Consider the following 12,149-nt stretch of genomic DNA (forward strand, 5'->3'; position numbering starts at 1 on the left):
AAAGTTTGGAGACTTTTAAAAGGAAAATATTACCAGTCTACCAGTATTCATTCATTTAGATTTTTACTTCTTCATTTAATATTTTTTTATACTTACCCATGTTTTATTAGTTAAAGTTGACAAGTTTTTTTTTTTTTTTTTTATCAACTAATGTTAACAAAGATTAAAAATACTGTAATAATTGTGTTGCCCATTGATAGTTAATGTTAGTTAATGCACTAACTAACTTTAACTAATAGGACCTTATTGTAAAGCATTTTCATTATATATATATATTAAAAATACTTTAATATGTGAGTTATTATTACAAATGATGCAACCCAGTTGATTTATTGAATAGCCTAAACAAACTCCATTTATAGGTGTCTCCTTTCATAGTGTGGCATTATACTATTTACATCCATGTTCACTCTTAATCGCTTCAGTTCAGGGGCAGGAGAGGTATAGAGGCTAAAACAATTAAAATTGTTGGTCTATTGTCTCATCTGTGTGTCCTCCATCAAACACTGCCTGTCTGAATCAGACCCTCGTTTACAATGGATCCTCTATCTTTGCTTTCCTTTCCATCGTTTCTCCCTTGGACAATATTTACCTCGAGTGGCAACAAATAGATGTTTTTTTTTTCTGCTCAACAGAAAAGCAGCCTCTGGTTTGGTGAAAGACACTTTATCTCTCGCTCCTATTTCCCCCCAGTGAGTTTTTCAATTAGGTAATTACAGCCATGTGAAAGGAGACTCGGCAGAGAGCCCCGCTGCTTTGTGGGAGCACCTGTCCCCCACAGACGCCAATTACCTGGCACGTGAACCATCTCCATTGTGTGGCCGCTCGGAGGGGTCCGAGTCTGCGGGACGTGCAAACCAGCCAATACGGCATCTAATCAATGAGCAAGCGGGCACAGAGAAAGACAAATAAACGAACAGGTTGCTTTTCTCACTTGCCTATGCATTTGTATTCAAATTGGAAAGCCACAATCACACAGTGAGTGAAGCTTGGAAACACATTTCATGACTGATATCAACATTATGCTATGAATTTATCACAATATTTGCTATAGGCTAAACATTGTTTTGGTGTCATAGTCTTAAAGAAACAGTTTAATGAAATGAAAACATTTACTTACACTAAAGTCATCCCAAACCTGTATGTATTTCTTCCTGTATGAATATATATATATATGAATATATATACATATACATACACACATACACACATACACACATACATACACATACACATACACATACACATACACATACACATACACACACATACACACACACACATACACACACACACACACACACACACACACACACATACACACACACACACACACATACACACACACACATACACATACACACATACACATACACACACACACATACACACATACACATACACACATACATACATACATATACACATACATATATATATTCAAGTCTATATTTCTAAAGAAATCACACTTTTAAAGTTAGGCTACATCAGTTGTTGAAGGGGTGAATTAAACTTTTTTATGTTGTTGTAATTTTAATGATTATTTCATCTTATTTTAAATCATTCTCGGTCATCTTGAGGTTTGAGGCCCTTTTGAAAGTTTGCTGTGGCCCCTTGGTTGAGAATCACTGAACTAAAATATCAAATTTCTGATTTGCCAAAGTGTTCATGTAAATGCATTTGGTTCTCAAGCATTTATTGGAAGCAAACAGGCAGAACTACAAAAATATGTGGGATGTGAAATCATTACACTTGTGTCTCATTAATAGTATTATTCATACAACAATGACAAGAAATTAATTTGAATGGGTTTCCCAAAAGGTCTGTCCCATTTACTTGCTCTCGGGAAACACAGCCCAGATCAGTACAGTACAGTACAAACCCCCTTTAAATCTCACCAACAGACCAGCCTGACAAGGTTTGAAGACCAGCAAACCTTTTAGAGGAGAGTTTGACTGAATAACTTCAGAAGCATTAATAAAGTCATTTAAAAATCGAGAAGGAACTGAAATATCTGTCCATATATCTATTAATCCATCCATCCATATAAATTTGGAGTGGAATTGTTATCTAGAGTCATAAATAGTCAGGAGATTTTATTTTTTATTATTTGATAAACATCAGCATTTACATTTTTCAGTGAAAAATCATTATAGGTTGACCACTGAACATTTACTTCTTCCAAAAATAAAAAATCTTATTAACTAGCAGAAAGCCTTTAAAATTAATAATAATAATAATAATAATAATAATAAAAGGACTAAATGAGAGTGGACAATCACCAATCAGTGGAAGAAATTACCAACAATCAACAGGAAACAAGATAAAATAAAAGACGAGACAAATCAACCTGCATCTCTTACAGTGGAAAACAACTTTAAACAAAACGAAAAATACAAAATATATGATTAAGCAGTTTCCTGCAATATGTCTCAAATGTCAGTATTCATCACCCTGCTACTGAATTAATGTATGTGCTTATGGTGACCTGAATAAAGATCTTCTCTCTTATTGTATCTCGAGCAAGAGATGTCTCCCAAGTGAGCCAATTTACGCTGGAGTCCACTTCACTGTGTGCCGTATCGATTCAGTCTGAACTCTTTTTCCTGATAAAGAAAGCCAATGAGCTGGATGCAGATGTCTGCGGGATGAGATGCAAGGAAATCTCATTCAGGAAATGAAAGCGAAACTCAACCTGTGGGCTTCAAAGTGGCAAAACATGTCAGTCAGCTGTCCTTGCCCAAAAGGCAGTTCAAAGCATTTTTTAGGTGGATGTCAATGAAGAGAAGCATGTGTGTGATTACAGTCTGCAACAAACCCATCATCATGTATATGTTACACTAATGGAAATTATTTTTTGTTGAAAAAAAAACAAAAACAGGACCATTCCTTCAGGATGCCATAGTCATGGGTGCTGTGGCTGGTACCTGAGCAGAGGAAAATACCAAGGACATCTTCAGGGAGACGGATACACTTTGATCCGAGTTAGAGCTGAGAGACACTAGGTCTGACAGGTTATATAACTTTCGCTTTTGTGACTTAGTTCGTGACTGACTGCATGTTGGGGCTGGGAGAATGGAAGAAGAAAAGGGAGGAAAATCCAAATCAAGATTAGAAGTCAAATATTTAATTCAAACTAAACATATAAATGGGTAATGAACGGACACAAATGTGATGTTCATGTCCTTGCTAAGTTAAAGTAAATCAGAAAGGATATTTTTTGGTACATGATTTACATTGAGTATAATACTCTCAGAAAAATGGTACACAAGCTGTCACTGGGGCAGTACCCTTTCAGAAGTACATTTTTGTACCTTATTTACCCCTCAAGGATGCATATTAGTACCGATATGTATAATAACCTAAAATGCATATTAGTACCTAAATGGTGCATATTAGTACCTTATTGTTGGGTGTTGCCAAAGTAACAGCTGTTGTATCATTTTTCTGAGAGTGAAGCATATCACACCGCAGGACCCTGCTATCACTTTCCCAAACATCAAACTACCAAATGGTTTTCAAACCATTAAACCTTGAATGCACTTTGGTAAAAGCAACATCATTTAAACTCGGTAAAGCGAATGGTGTTATGAACACAAAGTCTAATCATGTCTGATTTCAGCTGTGGATCCATGTGAGTGATGGGGAGGTAACGAAAGTGCTGTGCTTGCCAAAACGGTGAGCAGTTGTGTGATTCATAGGATCATTTAAAAAAAAAAAAAAAGAAAAACACTGCAAAATGTGCACGTGCTCTCAGAGACTCGGACCCTTTCCATCTTCACGTTAGGCAAAGGTAATTAAACTGTCACGTTTGCATTGCAAAAAATGCAGGACTCACCACATTCCCCTAACGTCGAGGAATATCTGTCATTGGTGGATGACTTCTAAATGGTCCATTTCCTTATCTGAACCTTTGATTTGTGCGAAGACCCGTGTCAATAAAGCCCTCCTCCACATCGCCTCTGATGTCGTCTCAAAATGAACATCTCCAATTAGACACAAGCAATCATTCATTTGATGGCTTACCATTTACGTTCATTGTTGCAATATGTGCGAATGTGTGTGAGTTAATTCGTTGTACCTTGAGGGAAATCTAACCCTTAATCACTGCATGAGAATAATTACGCCTCCTTTGTGTTTATGCTGATAAACTCATCATAATTTGGCACTGGCAACTACAGCTTCATCAAATTTTAGACAAGACAGATTAAAAACAGATAAAACCACAACCTGAATCATAAAATAAAAAAAGGTACGCACGAAGAATAATGAATTGTCATTCAAAACACTTGAGTTAGCGGTTAGCGCTAGCTTAGCTTTGTATTTAGATCTTTTTTTCCTCAATGCGATTGACTCAAGCACACAAACAATAACATGAGACTTTGAGGGGCTTTCTGTATAGGCCTTTGTTTCCGTACTACGCGCTACTATGCCGTCTCCCCACTCATTAAATTATACATGAATAGGAAACAATTGAGCCATAATTGATAGGCCTCTCCGTTCATTCTCCTCACAGACACTCTTTATCAGCCACGTAGTGACAAAAATCACAAAGGCTGTCTTCTCCGCCACCTTTTCAGTTCATTCAGACTTGGACTGGTACCATTGTTCTGGCCTGGGCCTGATAAGGCACTGATAATGTTAACCGGTTATCACATTTGCAGAAAAGAGGGCAAAATAAAAGACCCAAGACAGCCGGCGAATTAGCGACTTTGATGAATCGTCGGTTTGAACACGAGAGATTAGCATACTGATTGGACTGATTATTTGTAATTGCGGTTGGAAGTGAAAGCGGGCCGCACCGGATCGTGCTGGTTTCTGTTCCAACCAGCTGAAATCATGAGCTTTGTAATGATGTTGAATTAATCTTTCTTATCCTCCTCGCCGGGTTAATATTATTGCAAATCAGGGGTTTTATTTGAAAAATTGAATTGGGGAAACGGCAACAGACGTTTTTTTTTTTGAGTACACACTTCACAGGCTTCTGCGAGGTGAACACATGGCAGAGTCTTAAGGGGCAGACGAGATGCACGATAAGGGAAATCTACGTGGATTTGTGCAAGTGCTTTCACCTGAGGAAGAGCAAGTGTCCTTCAAAGCCATCTGTTAGCATTTGCAGCAGCTAATTAATTTGTCCTTCACCGGATGTGTCGGTACAGCCAGGAGAATACAGATCCTGACAGATGCTGAACACTAGACAGTCCTGATGCCCGGGAGATTCTATGCACCGTCTAGAGGATATTGAGACACGGAGCAAGATTAATCAATCATGATAGTGCATGAAGTTGTTTTGACGAAAGAGACACTCAAGCTGAGGTAAAGCTGGGCCTTCAGCATTGGGTACATTTGCATAATATTACATTTCTTACACAGCTGACTAGTAGCAATCATTTCTTTGTAAGTTCAAGATGATTGATGTTTGGTATTGATGCCCCCATCATCTCAGATACCACTAGAGAATCTGGCCAAGAACATTATCATACATTACTTTCTTTAAACAAGCTCTGCCTGCAGTACAAACCAGTGTAGATTGCTTCCCAGAATCCATCTATAAACCCTTCCATCTCCAGTACTTCAAAAAGACCACGGCAGATAACACTAGAGACAATGGAAAGAGGAAAAATAATGTCTGCTGTTCAACACTGCAAGTTGTTGGAAGAGTTCCTAGTCTCAATGGAATTTAGCAGCAATTCGTTTGTAAGGAGCGATTCTGAAACGCCTACATTTTCATATTAGTGCTAACATCTAATATATATTTAATCAATCAAATTAATCAAATATGTTAATTATGGGTGATATTTATTGTGCAACAGTTAGGTCCTCAAATGCACAGACTCACCCAGGAATGAAACAAATGGCAGAATTCAGAATAGCATAGGCCTACTATTTATATTTTAGTAAATTACTATTTACAGAAATAGTAAAAGTAGCCTATACTATTTCGAATTCAGCCATTGTCTTCATAAGTGAGTCACTGATTCATTCATTCACCAAAGCCTGAAATCATTACTTAATCATCTCATTTTAATAGAAAAGCTGGGACAAAAACGAACCATAATATAATAATAACAACAACAACTATAGGAAATATAACTATAGAATAGTCAAATATAACTTTACAAGCATATTTATAATATAACAATATAAATTGTTCATAAAGATTGACGTTTCTAATGCTGCGCATACATAAATACTTTTACTCTTTTTACTGTAAAATAAAAGTTTCAGCATATCTCCAAACAACGAAAAACCTGCATGAAACCGCTTACATGAACACTTTCGAATAAGAAGAACAGGCTGAATTATTAAATTCAAAGAGAAATCGTTAGAAAATTAGAGGTGAAAACTCACTGGAGTCAAAGCATAATTCTGTTTTGGTGGAATATCATCACATTAAGAATAAGGAACATATGGTTCACAAGACCCCTGCAAGTCTCTACCCAATATTTATGCAAACGCACACACATACACTAGTTCTCAATCTCTGTATGTAGGTCTTGCTATATTTGCCCAGTTTTGCTTTCCACAGCAATTTTTCTGAATAATTACTCCCTTTCGAGTTATGAGCAATACTCGCAGCAAGCTCACTGGTTCTTAGAAAGAAACACTCAGTGTATTGAGGTCAAAGAAAGCCTGGAGATTAGATCTATGCAGATACATGATTACATTTTGCATTTATAATAGCTGAAACGAGACTTACACAAATGGATAAAAAGTGTGGAAGGACCTACATCCCCAGGCCTGGAATTGGAATTTGGAATTGAGTGAACAGCTGTTCTCAAAAGACATTTACTCTAATGAACGGTACATCATCATTATTGCAGTGCACTACAGGCTGTTGTTGCATGTAGGCAGTTAAAGTGAGAAAAAAAAAACCCTCTTCTAATTTACTCTAATAGGAAGTTAAAATGTTGAATACAATAACAGTCTACGCCTCAACCATTAGTTCAACCAGTTTAAAAGGCACCTTCTTTTATTTCTGACAGCCTGAGGTCATGAAACATAAAAATGATTACGACGTTAAACAATCTCTGCTTACATGCTTTTAATGCATTATCTAATAATAAAATGAGCAACTGAATAGAGTCATCATCTTGCCTTAAGCCAGTAATGAACCAACATCTTGCTGGAACAAAATGCAGGTATCAATTATGAAGCTCATTTACTAGCATGACTGACATTATCAGATTCTCAGTTGATAAGAAACAAATTATACGGCACATAGAAACACAGTCACTCTATAAGCTAGATAAAGAGATGAACAGTTTATAAAATATAGGTTTAATTGTGGAAAAATACCTGTTTATCACAGATTGTCAAATGGTAGGGGATTGTAGTATGATCCACTAAAACAACCAGATTTTCCAGAAAACGTACCTATATACAAACTATGTATGATGGAAGATCTGCCGCTCCTCGAATACATATTTTTTTTATCCATTTATAGTCCCATGATGGAGCAGGTGGCCACTATAGGTGCAAAAACACACATGAGTCTTAGTGTGCCCTAAATCCTTCTCTTTTCACTGGGTTTTGCTTCCCTTTTTGCAGCCATTTTGCAATTATAACCAACAAGGTCAAGTACCACATGTGTAGCTTATTACATGAACTATGGCTATGATTAGAGCATTCTGGGAAATGGAGTGTTTTTCCACTATGGCCCATAAAATAAAAGGTAATTTAGTAAAAATAAAGAAATACATAGGCTATAGATTAATTACAAAATTTTGTAGAAGAAATTTCAAACATTTATTCGTATTCATATCATCAAATGTGTCTGGAAATACCCCATGTGTGTATGATAACATTTATAATAGCGTTAACATGATAACGTTAAAAAATATAGAAACTACATTTAACCCATAAATGTGTACCTCGGATCTTTAGTGTTCCAGGACATCATTCACTACCCTCCTCCTCATATATTTTTTTTTTTAAGTTAGACATCAACCTTCTTAGTATTCCTCAGTCAATTCATTATAAACAATATAATGAGAAAATAAAATATATAAAACAGCCTGTTTTCCCATTATTATTATTTTTTAAATTACATAGGGTCGCTAATGACCCTAAGTGTGTAACAGTGTAAGTATACTTCTTCTGATCAACAATAGTTGAATCTTTGATGACTGAATACGTGCAGTTCACCTTTATTCCACAAGGTGGCAATGTCAGATACACAAATGATGAAGTGATGTTTCACTCATAGTTACCGCAGGCAGAAAACAAAAGAATAGGCAGTATCATCAGCAAAACTTGAAATGGCTCAGCGATTTATTTCAAAGTACTGAACGCAATCAAATATTGTGTCACTGTCACTTGATGGTGGATCTGGCGAAGAAGCTGTCAGTGATCAAAATATTGATTTTAAAGATGTTGAAATTGATAGTTTTGAGAATATGTTTGAGATTGTGAATATGAGACTGGGAAATTACCTCTGACGAGGACAGTGATGATGGTATAAAACATCTGCTCAAACTGAAACCTTCCAAGCTCCAAAAGGTAACAAAATATGCTTTATTTTATTCTTCTGTAATTGTAACTCTAATTTCAGGAGAGTTTTATATTATCGCAATGGGTAGAGTTCCATCTGTGTAAATTTAGTTCTGGGTCGCTAAAGACCCGAATATGTAATAATGATTGGTGAAACATTAATGCATTTTAGGGTTAAAACAGTCATATGTTTTTTTTTTTCTACTTGAAATAGAACTCTAATTGTACTTCCTTAAAGTTGATTCAAAATTCTACATGTTTGTGATTCATTCAATTTAACTGGAATATAAAAGGCATTGTTAATTCAATAAATCCTGTTTTAATATGTGACATGGGACCCTCTCGACTGCCCATTAGCTTGCATTTAATGGAGCCTCTTTTATTTTTTAATTAAAATAAAAGCTTCTCCAAGACATATATGTACTGATCTCATCTTCACTCCTAACACAAGAAGTTACTCAAGAACACTCCACTTAGCACAACAGTCTGGAGCCAAAGTAATGTGGCGCCAAAGTAGGCCTATGTTCAATACATTGGATCCAATGCAACAAGTCTCATTTGCTGACCTGCTTGCATCGACTGACTTTTGGTTATGAATCCAATCACAAACAGAACTTTCATTGAGTTTAATTAGCTGAATCAATACCTCCATGTAGGACTGTTCATCTTTCTGTCAGATAATCTGATTAGTCGGCACATAGAGCGGCTGGGCGTTTACTTATACACTCACATCCTTTCCTCAAATGAATCTTTTATTGATCACAGAAGTGCATGTCTGACTCTTGCATTATGCATCCTGCAGTTTGTGCACTTTTGGAGTGATTTAACACTTCATTTATTGTAGGAAAAAAGTGTCATATTTCAATTAAATTCCTTCTAGTTCAGAAAAAAATAGCATAAGGGTTAATATTTTCAGTGCTCTGCTAAAATGTTGATTGCATATCAAACAATGAGATAAAATAAGTCAATAACCTGCCACAATGTGAAATTGTAAGGAAACATCAGTCTCCTTTCAGCAATAAAAGTCTGGCGATCACACTTCTGTATCCTGTAAAGTCTGAATCAGCCAGTTCAATCTTCTTGAGTGGATCTCTTAATTTATTTTCATTCGCTCTTCATTTTTTCATGGCTTCAAAGGGATTTCAAAAGGATTTCTATGAGAGGGGCGCCATCTGCGCTCCTCAGTCGGAACAGGAGTGGGCACTCAGACCTCACACCTCCATAAAGTTGGAGAGAGAAAAAAGGGGAAGACCAGCCATTTTGTTTATAAAATGAGTCTCACTTACTGCACCAAAAACACTCTGAAGAAAGGAAACTCCATATGGCTGATTGGCACATGCCATTTCATGCTTATTAGATCCAGCACTCAGAATATTGGGGAGTGAAGCTGAACAATGTGCACCGCAATAGCAAGTGCAATTATTTAAATCAGTCCTCTTTTAAATCAATATCAAAATTTGATGTGTATAAATGCATAAAGTATACATTTTAGCATATAGTTATAAACATTTTTATATACGTTTGTCAATGGCTGCGTCCGAAAGCTTAAAAATCCAATGTTAAAATCCAAAAATGTCCGAATCCAATGTTAGTTTCACTTCCTGTCTCTTGAGATACCTTTATATGATCGATTTTTGAAGGCAGCATAGATGTATCCTTCGCTGCCTTTGATATCCCACAATCCTGTGCTTTCCATTCTATGACAGTTGAGCTAAAAAATAAAGATGGCGTCTGAAAGTTGCATTTGGTGGTCAGTTTGTATGTAAATGTGTCAACGTTTTCCACTTTTCATTTAATTTCTAACGAGAAATTACTATTGTAGTCATTAAAAATTTGCTTAGTTATCACCAAAGCTCACGCTATTTTGTTGTAGATCATTAGACTGCCTCAAAAATCAGTCCAAAATCAGTTTCTGTGCGCAAACGCTTCATGTTAAATGGTTCAACAGTGTAAGAGTTTTTAAAAATACAAATTTAGTCCATTTAGTCTCTCAATATGAGCTCATAAAGCAGCATGCATAATAATTATAATTAATTATCAAAATGGTGTTTAGATGGAGTACAGCATGTCACACCACAGGACGTCAACTACCCAAATGCATTCATCTACAGTAACTAAATACCTGGATGTGTACTTTTATCAGATTTGAGTTCATAAAAAAGATCATTTGAGTTCCTATTTGTAGGATAAGCAACAGATAGAAACACGTTCCTGTGTTGCCATCCTTTCCGGGGTTTTGAGCAAATCTTTTTAAGGCCTGGCGAGCTACAAAAGAGTCAGACAACAATGAGAGGATCTATGAGGCGTGCCAAGAAAACCTCTCACCTGTGCTGGATCAATACAGCTGAACTGAGCAGCTTTTTAAGGGAAGAAACCTGAACATCTTCAGTAAAGGAAGGGAGAAATTATCTTTTGTCATAAAACATTACTGTTTCCTTTCTGAACCAGAATCCATCCATCTGCCAAATTTCTGCAAAACACGACCTATTCTAAACAAAAGAACAATAATGATGCAGCGGCATTGATCCACAATACCAAAATCGCATTAGTTCTCATTAATGTCAGTGTGTTACTCCAGATTTCCACTCTGGATAATTGCTTGAAATGGCATTTGAAATACAACAAAATCGAGGTAAGAATACGTTGAATGTTGCATTATTTTGAAGAGAATAAAAAGAAGACAAAATGAGACTGATAAGTGTGTCTCTGCGTGTGTGTTTGTGAGCGGCTGGCATGCTGTCAGCTCAGCTAATTATTACTGTGCGTCTCCTCCTGTGTGCTCACGTTTTTGACTGCCAAAACTTGCTGTGCTAAAAACTGCACCTTAACAAACCAATGAGAGCTGAGGGGCGGGAGGGGGTTGATTGCACCTGCTGAGATCTGAGCGTGGAGGCTGAATGGATTTTCAATGGGCCTTGCACTACATGCAAAGTTATAAATGAATGCCACTGCATTACAACTGGCATAAAATTTGACTTTCCTCAACTGTGTCACTGGACATGCAGTCACTGTCCTTCATGTTGCTAAAATCCCCAACTCTCATTGACAACGAATAACTTCAGGTCATTTCTCTGCTGCCTACGCTTTAGGACCCTTTATGTGTGACACAAAGTCACCAAACCTGCCAAGATCTACAGCTGTCCTCATCTATTTTCTCTCTGTCTCCTGTCTATACAAATGATCTATTCTAACGCATTCTCTTGCCTGCAGAAAATTATTCCTTTTGTTCTCAGTGTTTTCCTGAATGTGAAACATGAATCCGTAATGCCGCGTGGAGGATTAGAGTCGCTGCAGTGCTCGGGAAGAGCACTGCCTTAGTTTCAGGTTGACTCCATCTCCATGCACAAACAGATGCTTACTGTGGGATTAACACCCGTTGTTCAATGAATCTCAACATGAGCACTGATATCTCACAGTGTAAGCCTTCAATTATGCCAGACACTGTTTTTGTCTGTTTCAGGACTCAAATGTGGTAGTTTCAGAACAGAAGTCTCACAGTGAGATGCACAAGAAAACAGTTGCTGTCCAAATTAAATCATGTAACATTATTGTAGTATAACATTGTAGTATTATTTTCGTTTTAGGTTTCTGCTTTGACCTGAATTCGCCTATCAGCTTTTCACCTCTTATTTCTTACAAACTCAGGTTTTCTGTGT

This window comes from Abramis brama, assembly GCF_963993115.1.
Source record: "Abramis brama genome assembly, chromosome: 4".
NCBI classification, from domain to species: Eukaryota; Metazoa; Chordata; class Actinopteri; order Cypriniformes; family Leuciscidae; genus Abramis; species Abramis brama.